The 20,875-nt window shown below is 41.7% G+C and overlaps 1 long non-coding RNA gene across 1 annotated transcript; it reads left to right on the top strand.

Annotated features, from left to right (window-relative positions):
• Window positions 1-4,934: 4,934 nt before the first annotated feature.
• LOC149918512 (uncharacterized) lies at window positions 4,935-19,063 on the top strand. The gene is made up of 3 exons (XR_016465535.1): window positions 4,935-4,975; window positions 18,304-18,471; window positions 18,562-19,063. It is a non-coding gene; the product is annotated as an uncharacterized LOC149918512 (long non-coding RNA).
• The last annotated feature ends 1,812 nt before the right edge of the window (window positions 19,064-20,875 follow it).

Here is a 20,875-nt window from a genome sequence, read left to right as displayed (position 1 = left end):
CCCCTGAGGAGCCACGTGGTTCTCCTGTAGTGGGAAAGGAGCCCATTGGAGAAGCAGAGCCTTTTGGAACCACTTGACTCAGATCTATCCAAAACCCAAGATAGTACGTTGTCTATTGTGTTATACAGAAAGCATGGTCTGTGCTTGAGGCCTCACTGCTGCACATTGCAAGCAGCATATGGGAGTGAGAATGCTACATTATGTGTGTGTGCCCGTACTAGACTTATAGGAATGGTCAGATTTTATGACTTATATTCTAGTTTTAGTTTTGACTTTACAGTAAGCTCCAGAGTGCTACCATTAGCCCCATCACTGCTGTGCAAGGCTCTTGTCTTTACCATAACAAAGTAATTCCACAGAATCACAGAATTATAAGGATTGGAAGGGACGTCCAGAAATCATCTAGTCCAACCCCCCTGCCAAAGCAGGCTCCCTACAGCAGGTTGCACAGGTAGGCATCCAGGCGGGTCTTGAACGTTTCCAGAGAAGGAGACTCTACTCCCTATGCTTCAGTTTGTGGCCGTTTCCCCTTGTCCCATCGCCACACACCGCTGAAAAGAGTCTGGCCTCGTCCCTTTGCCTCCCACACCTAAGATACTTATAGGCATTGATTCGATAGTTTCAGATTTGTGGGCCAATGACTTTACAACTTCCTGATCTACAAGATTTGCTTCCACAGATATGTTCGTGTTTCTTCCATAAATGTTTCCTAGATCACAGGAAAGAAGTTAGCATTCATGCTCACCAGCACATTCTTCATCAGGTAAGAGCAAAGCTAGGAAGTGGAGCTAGAGTTCATGAGCTGTGCTGCAGACCCATAGGACCTCTGGAGCCTCTCTTTATCAAGGGTCCTGCTGTGAGACCACTGAACAGTGGCCAGGAGAGTTGCAGTCCGTGTCAAATGTACCCAGTGTAACGGGAGAGGTGGCTGCCAGAGTTTTGGATTTTGTCACTATTTGAATCTCATCATAGGGTCACTCAAAGGCCATGGATGTCTTTTTGGTTTGACATAATCAGGTAAATCTTGCACTCTCGTTGTAATGATAGAGAATAGCCAGTAGATGCATTTGAGCTTAATTTTAAAGTTCATTGGATTCATCCTGGTTTAGGCTAGTTGTGCTATTTTGAATCCCTATTGTGAGTTTAAAAATCTCAGTGATATTTACACTTGAAGTTTTCATTAAAGAAAATGTGTGGTTCATTCCCACTAGGAATTCACACAGGATTCAGAGTGACAACACTGAGCAGCCTGGAAATTAAAAGAAATAAATCCAAATCACTGTCTAGGGAAGATGTAACATTCCACAGTCCTCCGTTTAACGTTGTCAGACATCACCAACATCATGTTATTCATTCAGAATTGATCAGAAATGAAAGTAACGTGTGATGTAGAAATAATTCTGGAACTGTGAAGAATTTGTTTTAAGTTTTGAGTTACTGTACAGTAACTTCATTTTGAAACCAGTCATAGTGAACAGCCACGTGCTGTGGTAGACAGCACTGCTGGGGTCACAAGGAACAGCTAATCTAGATTATTTTCTCCACCAACACGCTTCTAGTTTTTGAATAGGCATCTATTTCCTTGATAGGCTCCTATCAAGGAGAGCTCATCATATTATGCCTTGGCTCTGCTGAAATTGTTGTGGTACCAAACTAGAAGGGTTTCCTGGGTCACTACATCCACCCTCTAGCTGTCTTAGACAATCCTAGAATATCTCCAACCTTGACTACACCGTGTATCAGAATAAGGCTTCCTGCCTATCCTTTATTTGAGGAATAAGGAAATCCTAACTGAGGGGACTTCAAGAGGTGAAGAGTGAATTTCAATTAGAATGTAGCATAGCTGTGATCTCAGTTTCATGAGTTACTTCAGTGACTCTGATGTGCCTAATTTACAGCAATAAATGAGCTGTGACAGCAGGTAAGTGTGGGCTGGAAGTTGCAATTAGATCTGAAGTGAGAAGGGTGTGACAGCTCTGGTGCACTTTATGTTTAAATAGTGCTTATAATTGTCTTTTTATAATCATACAGACTAATAAATAAGAATAATGTAAGAGACTATGTGGCATTACATTTTGTTTGTTTAAGAAAAATGTGTTGCAATGACAAGTATATTTGTGCTGATGATAGCTTGTTTTCTTGATGTTTGTCCTGTTCCTTCTTGTTCTTTTACTATTTTTTTTTTTCAATCAGAAACTCATCTAAACTTAAAGTATTTGCAGTTATATTTTTTACCTTTGAACAGCCAGAAGTCAGCATTTTTACCTTGTTTGGTTCGAATTCATTATTGTTTCTTCATAACGTTTGGGTGCAGTCGTTTGGAATCATAGCACAGAAAAGAAGATCAGAGAAGTTTGAACTATGAAAGTCATTTTCTTCCCTGCAATGCATTCAGCTTTATTCCAACCTATTGTTTTTAACCAAAGTTGATGTTTCAAGGCAGGGCACCCAGTTCGTGTCTTCCTGCATTTTACTTTAAAATCTTTGCAGAGAAAAAGAGACGTGCAATTATAGAGCAGAAATAGGAGCCGCTGAGTCTGTTCATATCTGTTGGGGTTCTCTTATAACTCCAATCAGCAAGAAACACTTAAATGTAATCACTTGAGATGTTGCTCACTGCAGACATCTCAGCACAATGTAGCTTTCTAGTGGCTGCAATTCCTCCAGGTGGGTCTGCAAATGGCAACAGCCACAAATTGTTGCCCCAAGCCATGACAAATACCTCTTCTAGCTTTTCCCCTAACTCTCTGTTGATGATTAAACCCTGTTAATGAACCTTTTCCATCAGCAGATGGAGTCTGTTTTGTACCTAGATTTCCCCAGTTTTCTTAAAATCTCTGAGATACTGGGATTACAAATCAAACAATAATTTCTTAGGTCAGCAAACCACAAGTCTGCTAAAATGAACATTGCGTGTCAGGTGTCTATTTTGACGCAGAGTGGAATTCGACCTCGTTTAGTGCTTGAAAGCAGTTCATATGGTATAGTGATGTTAGTGCATGTCAGGAGTACCTTGTGCACTCAGGGATGCAGTAATGAGTGTTTCAAGTGAATTTCCACCTAAGCCATGCACCCTATGCACTTCAGTGCAATGGTGTAGTTAGTCAGTTGAATCACAAGGTAACGTGGTTTATCAAGTACTGTATAAAATAACGGGAGAGGGGGAAGTCAGCATTAATGGCACAAATAAACCCGGTGGCTCAGTTCTCACCGTGCGGCAAAGTCCTATGCTGTTCTTGTGCCACCTACTGACCAGTTCCTTGCAACTTTCTATTCATCATTTCCCTAAAATGGAACAATCTTCCCATTTATTTTTAAATCCAAATATTTTTTGATGGATTTTGCCTAAGTAATTGATAGCTACTTAATAGAGTCAGTCTTTGTTTCATGGTAATAAGCTTTAGAGCTGAACCACTCTACTCTGGGTGGATGAAACATGGACCGGCACCTAGCCTAATGCTGTCAGCTATGTTGCCAGCTGGTGAAATAGAGAATGGCATATGGATGTAAGGAGCCTGAGACTGGGGGGTGGGAAGGAGGGTCTAAAATGTCTGTGTCACCAATAAAGAATTTCTCTGGAAAAACAGCACTGGTTGACCATACAGGTTGCAACAGAATCAAGCAGTCCTTCCAGAGCTTCTCATAAGGAAAGTAATACATGTTCAGTTGTCCTGAGACTGTGGAGTCTCCTCCCTGGGGATGTCTGGACTGCCTGGCCATGGGCCTGGGCACCCTGCTCTGGATGGCCCTGCTAGCGCTGGGCTGGGACCTGATGGGCCCAGAGGGCTCTACCTGCCTCAGCCATGCTGGGACTCTCTGAAAAGCGCATTTGGGTACCTTTTGAATGTATGATCCTAAAAGGTCGCTTTGCTCTGCAGCCAAAGCAATCTTTGTCAGGCCAAGGCGAGATGCTGAGAAGTCATTTCCTCCAGCTGTGTTTGCTACCTCCTACTCATGCTCTGCAGCTGCATGTTTCAGTGGAGCCACGATCTCCCCATGTTCTCTTGAAAATATGTGCAAAACAAGCTTTCTTCATTGCTCAATGGTCTTCCTCTTGCAACCCTTTATTCAGCAGGAAAGTAAAAATAGGAAAATGGGATGACACACTTCTTCACTTTAAAGCACAGTGAAAATTTCATATACTCTTACAAAGAGATGACAAAGAATCAAAAGAGAACATGCATAAATTTTCTGTTTGTGAGCACCATATTTGCTTTTAAATTATTTAAAGTTCAGTATATGCTCTTAATTAACATTTTTTCTTGCATTTCTCTTCTTAGTTTCTGGGCATTCTAAAATCTCAACATGATTATCATGTTTTTACTAAATACCTTCATTAAAAAATTTTGGAGGATCCATTTGGATCATCTTAACAACCAACAAACTTGTCACATCGCTATACTGGTAAAAACTTTCACAAGTAACTCATATGTTTTTTGTTTTGTTCTGAACAGTCCCTCAGGTACCCTCTCTAGACAGAACCTGTACAAAACATCAAGTAGTTTGCTTATTTTTCAGCCATCACTACCCACTGGCATACATAGATCTGAGTCAGAAATGCTGCAGGAAAGCTTCCTCTGACAAAGAAGAGCTTTCAGAATATATTGCTGGGACAGAAAAACAGCAGGAGACAGAACAGTCATAGACCTTGAAATATTTATCTTAGCATTTTTCCATCAGATATTAAAAATACAGCTGCACCACTTGTAGCTCAACAAATAAATATTGTACTTAAGGCACAGATCTGTTTATTCTCTTATGTAGTGGAAATGATGAGTCACAGCCTGAACCAGTGATTGAGCACCTGGTGGGAAGGCAGGGCCAACCCAGAGGAGCTAAGGTGTATGCAATGCAGCTGAGTGACTGGAAGGGGTGGAGCCAGGATCTACCCCTTCCCAGACCTTATTTAAGGGCTGGCAGTAGACACAAAGGAATCTCTTGCTGGAGATTGCTACCTACCTGAGGCTTTCTAAAGGTAAGCAGCTTCTTTTCCTTTGTTTCTGCAGCTGCTAATTTGGGCATTTGTTACGGTCAATGGCTTTACCACCCTGCTATTATTGTGGTACTTTCCATCCTATTATAACATTATACCCTATATTTACCTGAAGTTGTACATTAGCACTCATAGATAGGTATGTAGTTCAGCAAAGCCAGTTCAATGAAGGCAAACTTTCAGGCTTCCCAGCCTTCCCCAGGTATAGGAATTAAATCTCCTGTGAACTTCTTTCAGGTGGTTTAAGTCAGATTGAATTGAGTCCCTCTTCTGTAAGGGAGAAGACCTAAAATGGGAACTGCTGTGAAAACAGAGCTTGTATGGAAGCTCCTAGAACAACTTTAGAATTATTTTTCTCCTAGAAAAGAAGCATCCAAGTAAAACTTTAGAAAGAACACAGGGGGTTCAAGTGAATTCTGTCTTCAGAGAGCAGTAAAGCAGGGCAACAGGCTTCTCTGCGTGTCCCATTCCTGGAGGTGATCAAGGCCAGATTGAATGGGGTCTTGGGTGGCTGAGTTTGTGGTAGCAATGGCAGTGGGAGGATGGTTGGACTAGATGATCTTGTAATCCTTAGCAAGCTTGTGATTCTATGACTCTGAGCTGGTGGGGCAGAGCCCTGCCCATGGCATGGGGTGGGGCTGGATGGCCCTTCCAATCCGTTCATGTATTTTATCTGGCAAGAATATTTTATTATGATGAGGCAGCTCTACTGTAATTAGATAAGTAGGTTACAATATAAATCAAAATAAGTGTATTTTAAAGTTATGTTACTTCTTGGACTTGCTGAGCTGCTTTTTATTTAAACCTTCAAAGCTTACTTCTGTTTCTTACATAAATATTGCTTCTGATGGTCCTCTTAATAACCTCTTCTATTAATTTCATCTCACTTTTTCTAGCCCTATCTCTACTCAGTGTCTTTCTAATTTTTTTGTTTCATGTTTTTAAATTGTATATAGGTGTGTTAACACTCATTGCTGTTACTTTACTATTCTATATATTTTTTCCTGAAATCAATTTTTGGTGACTGTAACTCTAGCACCAAATACAGCATTCCAAGTGCTTCACAAGGACTATAAGGCCTGGAACGTTATTTGCTGTTGCGCAGTTACGCTTTTGCAGCCCCTTAGTATGTAGCCCCATATCACAAAGGCAACTCATATCCTGTTTGTATTTCAGTCTTCATAACTGGTTTTCTGTGAGTAAATTTGTTGGATTTTTTTTTTTTTAGGATTCTAATTTAATATTTATAAAAAAGTGGGTTTTGTTATGCTTCAATAACTTTATGGAAATTTATACCAGTTCTGTATTACCTTGTATCAGAGGAAGCAGCAGAACTAATAATAAGATTTTAAAAGATGAGTTATAACTTGCACTAAGAGATAGATGAAAGCAAATAAACTGTTGCAATAAATTGTTGGAAGGTATGGCTCACTTCTTGGAATGTACATAAATGAATCCACAGTTACTGCTATTAATAACATATAGTCCTGCTCCAGTCATTTGGCTTCATGATTTTTGGCTTTATAAAGCTGATAAAGACCTTAATGGCATGATTCAAAGCCAAAGAAAAGTGTAAAACTGTATTCTAAACTTCTGTGTACAAATGTGGTAGGAAATGGGCTTAAATTGCTCTATAGACTCAGGTTAAAAATTCCCTTCATGGTTCAGATACTTTTAGTCATTGACTGTCTTAGAAAAGCAAGCCTTAAGAAATGTTGCTGGGCATTTTCTTCTCACCCTTTTCAAATCAAATGATTGTTTTATTAAAAAATCTTTCAGCCGCACTCCAGGGACTTGCAGGTAGTCATACACTTGAATTCAGTGTGCTGCTGTGTAGATGTATTTGTTGTCATCCAGTAAATACAAAAAAAATCATTAAGTCTGCAGAGTTATCTTTCAAAAATGCTTTTCCTCAATCATATAGGCCATAAAGTGTCATCATTTTCTTATAAGATTCTGAGCTTCAAAGATGAAGCTTGAAAGTTATACCAAAAATATTTGTAATAGAAATGCAAAAGGAGGTATTCTGTTTCCACAGGAGCTGTGGCATTTATACCATGAGAGGCGGAGGTTACAAAATGAAAATAAACTGATTTAGGTTTGAGCTTCACTTCAAAGTGAATGCCCTGATAGTGTCTGTCTTAAAATGTTTCTGTTCTGAGGTTTGGTTTGACACATTGCAAGGATTTCTGGGATAATCACAATTCAGACAATCATAGGAAAAGACAGGTTGAAGGGGACTTCTGGAGGTCATCTTCTTCGCCCATACTTGAAGTACAGTGAGCTTCAAAATCTAGAGGGGCCACTCATAGCTCCCTCAGGTAGAGCTTTGAAAGGTTGCAAGCGTTACACTATGAAACCAGAGCCAAATACCTGATGTCCTATACTGATTCTTTAAAATAAAATACATAGTGTTTTTTAAAATCGTCTCCCACAGATTCTCAGGCATGGAAAGTGAAAATTTATGGTTGAAATGCTGGGGCTCTTTCCCATTCAGGTCTGGTCATAGTTATAACTTCTGTGCACAATTTCATCAAGACACTTTTCCTCATCTGCCCCTCAGGAGGTGTTTTGTCCTCTCTCCTGGTTGTGTGCAGGGGAAGCACAACTGTATGTGACAATCTGGAGACATTTCTCCCATGGGGCACAGTAGCAGAGCCTCAGGTGCCCTCTGATTCTGTCCTGGTGAGACCTCATGCGAGCAACTCTTCTCTTTGGCTTCCTGGTAGGTAGCATAACCAAAATGGACAGCATGCTGGTACTGCATCAGAGCAGGTTCAAACCAGATGTGAGGAGAAGATTCTTCGCCAGAGGGTGCCCTGGAATAGGCTCCCCAGGAGAGTGGGCATAGCTCCATGTTGCTGGAGTTTAAGGAGCATTTGCATACTGTTCTCAGGCATAAGTTTTGAATTTTGGATGATCGTGTGTGAAGCCAGGAGCTGGACTCCAAGATTCTTTTGGGTCTCTTGCAACTTGGGATGTTCTGTAATTCTGTGAAAAATACATGTCTATATTAACTTGGTGCTGAATCAATCCATTTGATGGCTTTACAGAAATCCTCCATCAGCCAGAAAGACTGATTTGTTTGATGTGGTAGGTGCATCTAGAGAAAGAGCTCCTGTCACTTAGAGTGAAAATAAAGAGAACAACTCGCAACATGAAAGCAGAACTGTTACTGCTGCTAGACCAGAAATGTGGTTGGTGTATAGTACTGGGACACGTGATGGCCAGGGGGAAAAATTCTCCCAGACTGGAGGGCTATGAAATAGGTATGGATGAGCCCATTGGGTCTTAAGTTCATAACAGTTCTCACATGAGTGATCTTTACATAGCAACAGAGCTGGGAATGTGTAACTAACTTCAGTATGTTGCAGATCTTAAGGTCTCTGTACACTGTCACTATGGGCAAATGGCTGTTTGAATCAATAAAATGGTTTTCCATGTAGAAGAGAATGGAGGTTTTTCCAGGGCTTTTCCAGTCATTAAAGAGATAACTACTGTACTTTGGGAGAAGTGGTGAGCTCTGCGCAAGCAAAAAGATTAACCTTGGGTCAAATAACGATTTTGTTGTCAGCTTACTACCCCAGGAAACCTTTCAAGAGCAGGAAGATCCTTTGCTTCTTTTCCTCTCTGCCTCCTGCTCCTGCAGGAAGCTTCTAGTCAAAATCTGAAGAAGATAAACACATCCTTTCTGATCTCTCCTTTTGAAATTCACCTTTCTCAGGCTGATATACAAACTGTTCTCATCTGACATCCACCAGACTTGGTGGATAAGCAGGAATGTCTGCTTTTCCCCCTTCACTCTATTATCTGTTCTTCTCAACCCACACTCCCACCTTTAATCTGTTTTGCCTAGCTGCCACTTCTTGTCTGCCACAAAGCGAGAGAGCGAGGCGGTGTCTAACTACCTTCTGAGCACTTTGTTGGTGTGATCCCTAGCACACTGTGTTCCTAGGAGTCAGTGTAATTTAAATAATAAAAAAATGCACCTCCATGTGGGAGGAAGCACTGGGTTCAGTAAGAGGTATTTTAAGTCTGTTATATTTCAACTTGCTTGAACTAAAAAGATTTCAGAGTCCTCTGGAGAAAAGTCTCCCTTAGAGCGTCTCAATGGTCATCTCACTTTCTAAAGGATGGTTTGCCTGAAGCAGGAATTTCTTTGGCTGCTGGAGGAATTAATCCTTCAAATTCCCTTTCTTCCTCAGGGAGAAAAACATTGAGTCATACACAACCATACAGAAACACAAAGAATAGAGCACAAACCCACACTTAGGCTGATATTTCAGTGGCTCTCTGAAGAGCTAAGGAAACATTACTTAAAGAAATCTTTGTCCTATAGGGGATGGCTAGATGATTCAAAATAGGATGGGGCCATTTTTTTCTTTAACGCTTTCTGGCCACAAGGTGTCAATCCTCACTCACAAGAAGAACTAAGGGCTGGTACATTTTTCTCAAGCTGAACTGTAGCAACATTCATGGTTCTTCCAAAAACAGTGACAGTTGGAGAAATAGGAAATGGAAAGATAATAAATGTAAAGGATAAGCATGGACCTCATGTGCAGAATCTTCTTCCTTCACCTTATAAGGACATCATACGTGCCTTGTGTTAGATATGCAGCTGCTCTTATGTAGCTAATAAATAGATTAAATTAAATTTCAATTACCTCGTTGTATTTCTGCAATACTTCAGTTTATAAGAGATGTTAAAAAGCTGTACTCTTAAAATATTTTTATAACAAACATGGGTAAAAGGTCACCAAGAAGAGAGAGGACTTCAGAGATGTATCCAGAAACTCTTAATGCTTCTGAGTAATGAGTTATGGAACTGTGAGGGGGAAAAAGGGAAAGGGAAAGCAAGGCCTACAGAAACTTGGTGCCTTTTAAATGTCAGGCAGATTTTCAACAGGGCTTCATTAATGAAATACTATTTTGCCAACTGATGCTATGTAAACAGCATTTTGTCTTCAGAAATCTTAATGGAGTACTGATAGTCCAGCTGAAGTATATCAAAAATATTTTTCCCTCTTGCCACAGATAACGAACAATGAATTCCGTCCAGGTTCATGCAGTGAACATCATTTCCTCTGCATCCAAGTGCCCACCCTGAGTACTGGTGTGGGAGGATAGCACTGAATGCCCCAAAGGGAAAACTCACGTTGCACAACATGTGTTATTTAGTGGTGTTTTGAACTGCCTGTTTCAGTTCTGCTGTATTTTTGCAGAGTGAGCAAGTGTGTGTTATTTGGCTGTTAGTGCTGAGTGAATATGCATGAGTTTACTATGTCACGTTCCTTACTGAGGAATAGGAAGGCATTTTTTTTCTCTCTAAGGATTCTTTCCTAAGTTGGGAAAAAAAGAAAACTTTCTCTGTCCAATCCACAGCAAGACAGTTTCCTTGTGAACCCATACTCCAGGTAGAGATAGTGATGCGGAAGAGGAAATGACTTAAAACTAAAAGAGAGGGGATTTAGGTGAAATGTTGGGAAGAAATTCTTTACTCAAAGTAAGGTGAAGTGCTGGCATAACTGCCCAGAGAAGTTGTGGCTGCCTCATTCCTGCAGGAGTTCAAAGTCAGTTTGGATGGGGCTCTGGGCAGCTGAGATGGGAGGTGGCAGCCCTGCCCATGGCAGGAACTAGATTTTCTTTGAGATCCCTTCCAACCTAAGTTATTCTATGAAAACGGAAAGACTGAAAACAGCATATTTTCATAGAATCACAGAATGGCTTGGGTTGGAAGACACCTTAAAGGCCATTCAGTTCCAACTCCCCCGTCATAGGCACAGACATCTACCCCAGATGAAGTTGATTGGGTATGCCTCATTAAGAGATTTGAGATGTTAAGGGCACTTTGTACCATGACCACATTTATAGAAGGTAAATGTGATTTTTATAAAAGCATGAGTGGTGCCATGTGTTAAGATTACTCACTTAGGTAGCTGTCTCCTGGCATTAATCATACAGTCCTTAGTGATTCCTATGCCTGTTGGCACTGCTCTCCAGCATGTGTGGCCATCAGATCTGCCAGCTTCAATGCAATACGTTCCCTTGTGTGACAATACTAGAGATATCAGGGTCAGCAGGCTGCTGCTGAGAGCACCAGCTGATGGCCATGCAGTTCTGCAGGCACAGCCAGGATGCAGAGCTTGCCTACCTGACCTTCTATCACCAATAGTGATGTGTGTGATGGAAAAAATCCAGCTCAACTGTTGGGGACTTGGCTGAGGTGGCAGCTTGAGAAAACTGTTCCTCCTTCAAATGCAGCCTGTTTCATGTGGAAGTCATCACTAGACAGTGAAGACTGTGCAAATGCTGTGAAGTGGCTCTGGGGAGAGCAGAGCTGCACTTCAGCAAGGGAAGCAGCAAAATTTAGATGACTCTTCTAACAGAATGAGATAAAAAAAAAAAAAGATAGTGCCCTTGGTAAAGAAAGACTGTTCCTAAACTAGGTGCAAATGTTATGGTGGACACCAAGGACTTCACCAGGCAACTTCCACACCCTGCTATTTCCCTATACCCCTATCTGGCCACAGCATCTGCACTTGGAGAGTTAAGGCTCTCCTGCTGCCTCGTGGCTCAGCAGCACTGGCTTATACTGAATGCATTGCATGAAACAATCTGGCATGTGTTGCATTAAATGCTCTGGCATGTGTTGCACCTCCCAAGGCTAACCCACATGCCTTGTGTGCTAGCTCCTGGGCTTTTTCCCCTTCTGTGTGTAGCAAGAACGTCTGTCACATTTTTCCTAATGCAGAGGTGAAGGTTTTGTGGCTGAACATCCTTGTTTTGGAAATACTGCATCACAGGGGCCTAATTCCTTTGCTGAGAAAGGAAATGAGTCGGCTGGGTGTGTGCAACTGGGAAGAGTGAGGAGGAGTGAAGCCTTTGTGTTTGCAACAGTTTTTCCCCTCTTTTTGTTGAATCTGGGCTAAATAAATAAATCAGGCCAGGAGAGACATGGGACAAAATCTGAAGAACATTTTTATGCACAGGTAAAGCATAAATAAGCTCTGCCAAAGGCCTAATTGTATCTGTGTTCGCACCGAGATGCTGACAACATGCATTTTGCTGCTTATTAAAGAACATTAATTTCAGATGCCATCTGATGCTAAACTGAAAATAGCTACAGCTACTCCCAGAGCAGCAGCAATAAAATAAAGGCTTGTGGAGCTGCTAGCATACTGTGGAGCACTGCCCTCAGATTGGGCTGCAAAGCAGCCAGCCCAACTTGCGCCAAGCTGGTGCAGCTCTCCTAGGAGAAGGTGGTGCCCAGAGAATTCCCCTGGGTCAGGAGGAAGCCATTTGGGTAGCTGTATCTGTTCTGTTTACAGCTGGGATAGAAGAACAATACATCTCCCCAGTATTTTAAAAATATTGTTGCTTTTTTTTCTGATGTCCAAGCTGTCTGCAATTAGAAACCCTTTCTTTCCCCAAGCAAACAGGTTTCTCTTCTCCAAATCCTACCCTTCAGGCATCCTACTATCAGTGCTGCAGAGCCCAGCAGCCCTGCTGTTGGTTTCTCTGCCAGGGCACCAACTGTGCTGAGCTGGATGCTGAATTAGCTCCTCAACTTTTATTTTCAGCCAAAACCACAGTTTGCTACCTCTGCTTCCTTCCAGCCCTACATACAAATATTTCAGTATATAGATAGTATTGTAGACTTACTTTGGGCTATTTTTAACAAGGTTATTTCCAGCTGTCATTCTCCAGATTTTGTTTTTAAGTTATTGCAAGCCTTACCCTTTTTATTTAAATGTGTTGTAGTAGAAGAAATGGTAGGAAAAATCTGTGCCCATCTCTCTGCTTACAGCACAGAGAGAAGTAGGATCTCTTCTCCCAGGCAACAAACAGGACCCGAGGAAATGGCCACAAGTTGTACCAGAGGAAGTTTAGGTTAGACATAAGGAAGAACTTCTCTCAGAGAGTGGTCAGACATTGGAATGGCCTGCCCAGGGAGGTGGTGGAGTTGATGTCCTCCTCAGTGTTCAAGAGGTGCCTGGATGAGGATCTACGAGAAGGTTTAGTAGCCTGTGGTAGCAATGGCAATGGGAGGTCGGTTGGACTAGGTGATCTTGCAGGTTGTTTCCAACCTTGTGGTTCTATGATTCTATGAATGGAGCTGGTCAGCTACTGTGGCCTCGCATTTTCTGTGGGCTTCCAGTTTGCCACATAGGCATATTTACCACTGCAATCTGTGTGTATCCCCAGCAGGAACATGGCACAAACAACCCAATGGAAGTAGTCTGATAAAGGTTTTAGGCTTCTGTCATGCTGGCCATAAATGTGTGTGTGTAACATTATCCCAGGTTAGAGTGGAGTAAAGGACAGAGGAACTCAGCTCCCTATCCAGATCAGCTCTTCTGTACAGAAAACTAAATAAAGCTATGCCATGTATATAGAAAGCTGTTTCCATATACACGCATTTGATTGAGATATGTGATGTTACACTTTTTTTACTGAACATGTTATGGTGTAAATACCCTAAGAAAGTGATGGAGATGATCATTACTACTTTTATTGAGTCACACGGGCCTTGCTTTTGCTATGATGCTGCTCTGCTTTGGCTTCTAACATATAAGACTAAATCTTTTTGCACGTCAAAGAGGCCTATTAACAATGTGTAACTACTGCTTTTTAAAAGATAATAAGATTATCTCAGGTGTCTTTATATGCACAAGAACAAAGATAGGACGAGAGGGAATGCCCATAAGTTGCAACAGGGGAGGTTCAAACTGGATACTAGGAAAAGCAACTTCTCAGGAAGAATGGTGAGGCAGTGGCATATGCTGCCCAGGGTGGGGGAATCACAATCTCTGGAGATATTCAAGGAATGTGTGGATGTGGCACATGGTTAGAGGGCAATATTGGTGCTAGGCGGACAGATGGACTAGATGATCTTAGTGGCCTTTTCCAGCCCTTATGATTTTATGAAATAAGCTTTCCTAGAAGCAGACGTTAAGAAATTAATTGGGCATGGGTAGTGGTAGACCATGATTCTCTCTAGCAATTGCTCTCTGCTGCCTGACCCATTCAACATTTTACAGCAAACCTGCTTTCTGGCTGCGTGTTAACTGAGGTAACAGCCAAGGTATTTGACATCAGGGAGCAATGGAATCTTTCAAAGTGCAAAATTTAATGGGTTGTTACCAAACAAAAATTGGTTTTGACCTCTTGCTGGAGAATGTGGAGCTAATGCTTTCTATCAGCAGAGAGCTGTTAACGCAATGAAAAGATGACGCTGATTCCTTGATGGTGCTGCAAATGAATTAGAATGAGGGAAGGAAAATTGTCATCTTGCACTGAGCACCTCATAATTTTGCTATCAGTTGAAGAGCTAAGATTACTGGCAGCAGCAGATAATATGCAGTGAAAGGAACCAAAAGAATCAAGTTGCAAAAAAAAAAAAGCATTTGTGCAGTGAGGCAGCAAAGGAAGGAAGAAAGGGTAATAAAAACCTGATCTAATCAGTAAATTAACCACTTGTAGGTGGACTGAAAGCTACTAAACTCTACTGGACCCTTTCTGTAGGACTGAAGATGAAAAGAAATCCAAAATCATCCTCAATACCACTTTGTTTTATTGCACAGAATCATAATAAACTGATATGTTTGTGCTTTGAGAAATTGTTCTAGAGGAAATGACAGCCCAGGCTGGTGGCTGGGGAAAATGCTTCCGAAAATCTCTAATCAAATTCCTGAGTAGATTTTGAGTCTGCTGTGAGAATAACCATTTTGTAATTGTTTTCAGAGATCATTTGAGCACTTGAACTTGATTAGAACTGGCACTTGTATGCTAAAAGCAAACTTCAGGCTGATTGTGAAATACACCATTCTTGGTGTGCTGGTATGTTACATAAAACATCCATGGGGGGGAAAAGAAATGATACAGTTTGACTTGCGTCTCTGGTGCAGAGTGAATTGTCAGTATTACAGCCAGCTGTACAGTTCTGTGTTTGCCACCTCTATGTCCTGGCCTAAATAAACCAATCCTGCTTCTGCTCCTCTATGTGGGAGGTGTCTGTAACTGAGAGCAAAACATCAGATGGTGATTAAAAACTGCAAATATTAATTTGTAAAATTGTATTTTGCAAACCACTGCTTATTGTCTGGAGAAGCATATGGATAATTATTTTTTAATAACATTCATTCAGTAACTTTATGATCTCTTCCAAAATAGTTTGAGACTAGAGAAATGGAAGAGTAGACAAAGGCATTCACAGCAAGTTAAAAGACCAGTGTATGGGGCATCTGCACTCCTGAGTATGATCTTAATACCACAGTACACAGACTTGTTGTTTACTTGAATCTTCTCATCTTTGCAGTACAGCTCTGCAAAGAGTTGTAACAGCCTGGTCAAGGGGCTGTGAGGTGTGGCAATAGGGTGAGGAGAAATGTCTTAGAGTGTTTTTTTCTGGTGGGGTTCCAGTGATCTGGAAATGCAATGCAGGCTTTCCTTCTGCAACCTTGTTGTATCTGTGGCTTATCTCAGGAATTCTACAAGTGTTTTTTGTTCTTCTGTTCTCAAAGTTCTCCTTTGGCACTTCTGCCTTGATGCTGTTGCCTCTGCAGCAAAACATTCAGTGTTTTCATTGTTCTGCAGCAGTCCTGAGCAACCATCCTCGTGTAGGGGACAAAACACACAGCAAGCCATGCTAACCCTATAGACCTGAAACAAACCATACCAGGAGCCATACACAGGCCCTGAAAAGCAAATATCTGCACTAAAGAGCTGTTCGCCAGTGTCACTGCCACATGCCACCTTGCAAACAGTTCTCTATCACTGTGCAGGGTTGAAGATTGCTCCTTTGAGTGCACCTAGAAAATGCTTTGCTCATCCCTTTAAAGGCTGCAGGGACTCATCAGCACGAGTGCAGCCCCCCCATGCTCCTCATGCTTGTTACCCAGGAACAGCACTAGGACATTCAATTTACTGACAGAAATGCAGCCTTTCTCTTCTCATAGGTGTACTTCCACTGATGTGGTACTTTTTACTTGAATCTTGCCTTATTGGCTTCAGGATTTGAGAACAAGATCTTACCAGAGGACCCTTGACATTTCTGTAGTGTCCAGACTTGTCCTAGATATTTTATAGTACAGAACAAGGAAAATCAGTCATCTTGTCATCTGGATAACTTATGATTGTTTTAGAAACACATAGAGGAATTAGCAAGCAGAGGAAGTAACATGAGCAAACAGCAAGAACATCCGTAATATAAAACAGTGGTAGGAATTTAGTAGCAAACTGGGATAGCCATTGCTGGGTCTGATCATAACAGGATGCTGGCACAGGACTGATTAACACTGTGGAACCGAGATCACTTTGAGGTACTTTTCACTGATGTAAATGCAAGTGTTCATCTCTGCAGATTTGTCTCCACATAGAGCCATTTACTCGGTCTTACTGTAAAAGTGTCATTCAACACATTAACTCCAAGCCCCACGTCTAATTCCTGAAGATGGCCAATATTTGGGTGCTACTGCCATCACTGAACCTGATGCTGTGAGTGGTCCTGGTTTGCTGAAGGGAGGCAAAAAATTGTTCTTGCCATTCCCTGTGGCCCTTCAGAATGCAGTGGGGAAATTCAACAACCAGCTGGCCTCACTTCACACCTCAGTTAGCTGTTGTGCCCTTCAGCAAATGATAGGAGAACTTCACCATATCAGTAGAAGTTCATTGCATTTTGTAAGACTGAGTGGAGAAAAGGGAATTCCCTGAGACAGATCTGAACGAAGCCTAATAGTACTCCAGTCTGTGAAAAAGACCGACACTTTGGTCACTTTTCAGCCAGAGTTCTGTAGATGGTTTGCTGACATAAATGGAAAAATATTCTCAGAATGTGCTCTGTAGGCTACTCCACAAAGTAGAAATACCATACAAAACGTTACTTTCACAACCCGTGTCAGCGTTCAGAGAACTTCTGTTTGAAAGGAGGAAACTCTTGCAGTCATGCATTCTAGCCATATCCCAGTCTTGCCCTAAATGTGGCTGAAACACAAAAGGTTATTAGCTCAGTACAACTAGAAAGCTTTTTGGTATTTAAAATTTAACATTTTCTGCTCCCAGGGCAATACAGTCCATGGTGACTATTAATCCACACTTCTCAACCTCTCTTTTTCTCTCCCCAGGGCTTGTTGCGAGATGAAGGGTTATTTGTCTACCCAGATAGGTTTAGTGTACTCTCTTGGCTCTTGCTGGTACTTAGTGTACTCTAAGGCTCTTGCTGACAACTTGCATGGTCAATGACCTCCGGAACATACTGCTTAGAACTAAAGAACACATTTTTTGCAGCAGACGTTTTTAGGTTGAATGAAAGATATTGGTAATGATAGAAAAGCTGTTAGTAGTTTCTGTGGGGGAAGGAGTAAGAATAGTAAAGGCAGAAAGTGAAGCACAAACTTTTAAAAGGGAGAGAAAGAATCATGTTCGGTTTGAAATTTAGGTCAGAACTGCTCCAGATTTATTTTTGTACAGGTTCATTTTCACCCACTTCCCTGGCCAGGAAGAAAAACTGCCTTCCCTTTCAGTTATTTTGGGCAATACAAATAATGTGTACAGAACATGTTTCACCACCTCGATTCCAGGGGACAGTTAATCTCACAGGGTTGATGGAAACCCAATCAAGGCATTCTGTTTGATTAAGTCAGAGTCAACAGCAAGAAAAAGGGACTTGCTGAGACGTGGAGAGTAATGAAAGTTGTACTGAGGAGAAATGGGATTTCACAAAAATGGGACACTTTGCCTTAGTGACAGATGAGCTGAAGAGCTGCAACACTCACAGACCTGTTTTAAATGATTTTAAATGTTATATTTCCATTCAGTATCTTGCTAAGCATATCCCACATGTCACTAGTAATACCGGTGCAGAACAGAGAAAGCTGGGATCCCAAATTAAGCACTGTGTTTAAGAGTCATTTGCTTTTGCTCTCCACTTCCACATCTGAAGTCATAGAAATTGTAACAGTTTCTAACTAAATGTGATGGGATATTCAAAGGATTATGCTTTCACGTGAGAGCTAAGTAGCAGAAGCAGATGAGCTCTTAAGAAACAATGATCGTGGTTTTATGCAAATATGCCTGCTAAAAGCAAAAGAGGAAAGAGGAATATGGAAATAGATGATAATAATAATACAGTAGAGTAACCAGAATTATTCTGAATAGATTTCTTCTATTAAGATTTTCATGAAGCGTCATCTGCTCTTTGTAATTCTTTTCTTAACATTACCATCAAAGTATGCCTTATCAAAATATGCATCTTTGCTGCTGCATTTATAGTCATTCAATTTAAAATTGAGACAAAATGTTATTTTGTACAGGGTACTGAAATAATTGTAAGAGCATACAGCAGCCCAGAGTAAAGGGTTTGAAAAGATTCAGTCACAGATAACAAGAGGATACTCACAAGTGTGTCATTTCCTTTGCTGAGCTCATGATAGATGGAGGATTTTTCCCTATCAAGTTTGTCACAACTGGTGAAATGAAAAGCAAGTATCCAATCACTCAGCAATCTATGACATATTTATTGTTTTACAATTAGCTAGCTAGTTGTTTTCTGCCTTTTTTTTTTTTTACAGGTTTCTGGACAGATGTGATCAAGGTCTGGGCACAGGATTTCACAATTAATATCACCACTAAACACAGGCAATGAGTTTAAAGATAAATATTGGGGGAAAATTAAAACGAATTATCTGGAATAATCCCCAAACTGAAAGTGTTACACACTATTTTTAACCTGAGTGGAAGTTGAAATGGCATGGATGGATGGAATTTCTGAGCTCAGGCTTAATTGGAAGTATGTGACTTCACTGCATGTACTGCTACAGGTTAGCTGCCCCTTGGACTTTAAAATGCCCATAATAATTCCAATGATTGAAAACTAACACTTCCTTAAGCCTGACTAGCTAGTGCGGTGGCATGTGAGAGAGTATGGCCCAGATCTGTCTGCAGTTAATCAGTGCAGTAAATAATATCTATGGAGTTGCAAAGGCTTGGTTAGGAGAAGAACGCACTCCTTTCAATTTGTTCTTATGAATAAAGCCTTGCAGCTAGCAAGCAGGATCATCTATAGCTGTTTTCTGTCCTGTCTTTCATTGAGACATTTTAGGCTTTTGCTGCACGCTGCAAGGCAGCTTTGCAAATCAGATTTGATCATTTGATTTCTCCTACCACGATGCTGCTCTGCAACAGGATGACTCCATGGTGTGACTTGAATGTCAGTCTGACACCTGCTGTCAGCAACAGAAATCTTTCCACCGGCTTCAGCAGGAGTAGGAACGTGCTGTAGATCACATCATCATATTGATCGTATCGTGCTATTTCTCCTATGGAAAAGGACAAAGATTCTTCAGTGTTAAAGCCACAGTCTGAGTGGCAGAAAGGTTAGCAGGGAGGACGTTCACCCAGTGAGACTACAGGCAGCCTACCTTCTGGCAGTGTGTGTGGCTGGCACCAGTTCATGTTGACACCTGCCTGATCTGCAGGAGAACCCAGGATTTAGGCTGAGAAGGATGTAGGCAAGAGAAAGCCATACTCCTGTTTTTCAGCCTATACGGGTTGTGAGGTACAATTGGTAATACAGAGACCTGGGAGAGGTATAGTCAGAAGTTCCTGGTAAGCTGCTTTGTGTAATTTATGGTTAATACGATGCATGAATGCCACAGTTCTGAGGACATTCCCCCACACCATTCTCTGTCTCAAATGGCTCCCTGATGGATGTCTCCTGAAGTCCTTCAGTTCCCTCCTGCTCTGTTACTGTCAGTTAAGAATGAGTTGTGCATGCTGCTGTGCTCCCTGCAGCAAACAAATTCACACACGATCCAGCCCACTGCTCTCATCAGAATTTTAATCATGCCAGAAGCTACTATAATTTGAGCAATCTTCAGAGAAAGAATGTTTGCAACAAAGCCACCATTTCAGTGGCAGGCAAACTGGTTACTCTTTGAATGACTTTTCAAAAAGTTGGGGTGATGGAGGTGATTATCCCTCTCTACTCTGCCCTCATGAGGCCCCATCTGGAGTGCTGTGTCCAAGTCTCAGCCTCCAGCACAGAAAGGGTTCAGAGCTGTTGGAGCAGATCTGGAGGAAGCCATAAAGGTGATCAGAGGGCTGGAGCATCTCTCTGCTGAAGAAAGGCTGAGAGAGCTGGGCCTGTTCAACCTGGAGAAGAGAGCAGTGGGGAGACCCCATTGCAGCCTTCCAGTACTTGAGGGGAGCTTATAAACAGGAGAGAGGCTGACTTTTTAGATGGTCTTATGGTGATAGGACCAAGGGAAATGGCTTTAAAGTAAAGAGGGGAGATACAGTTTAGATGTCAGGAAGAAATTCTTTACTCAGTGGGCAGTGAGGCACTGGCACAGCTGCCCAGAGAAGCTGTGGTTCCCCGTCCCTGGAGGTGCTCAAGGCCAGATTGGATGGGGCCCTGAGCAGCTGAGCTGGTGGGAGGCAGCCCTGCCTCCAGCACAGGGTGGACTTTAAGATCCTTTCCAACCTAAGACATTCTGTGATTCTAGGAAAATGACTTTGTAGATCTGTTCTCCTAGGAGAAAATGGAACCTCTTTCCCTTTCAGAGGCCTGCTGTATATGTAATATGCAAATACTACATGACCTCTGTAGTGTGATCCTAGCCAGGGCACCCATGCTGTGATCATTTTCACCATTGTAGGTAACATGAGATCAGGAGGCCCCAATGACAGATGTGGCAATGACAGCTCAGGAGCACCTTGGAATAGGAATGCTGCTGAAGGTGGACAGAAACCCATCTCAGCCTGCCTCAGTTTAACTTGGGAACCTCTGTTTTTCCTAGCTGTGCTGATGTGCCTCTAATGGAGATGGTGGTTGGTCAAGGAAGGATGAAAGATAAAACTGAAATTTAGTTGCTGAAATTGCTG

Source organism: Phasianus colchicus, chromosome 3 (assembly GCF_987193195.1).
Source record: "Phasianus colchicus chromosome 3, bPhaCol1.hap1.1, whole genome shotgun sequence".
NCBI classification, from domain to species: domain Eukaryota; kingdom Metazoa; phylum Chordata; class Aves; order Galliformes; family Phasianidae; genus Phasianus; species Phasianus colchicus.
The sequence above is the reverse complement of the archived record's forward strand: the minus strand, read 5'-3'. Positions and strand labels throughout refer to the sequence as shown.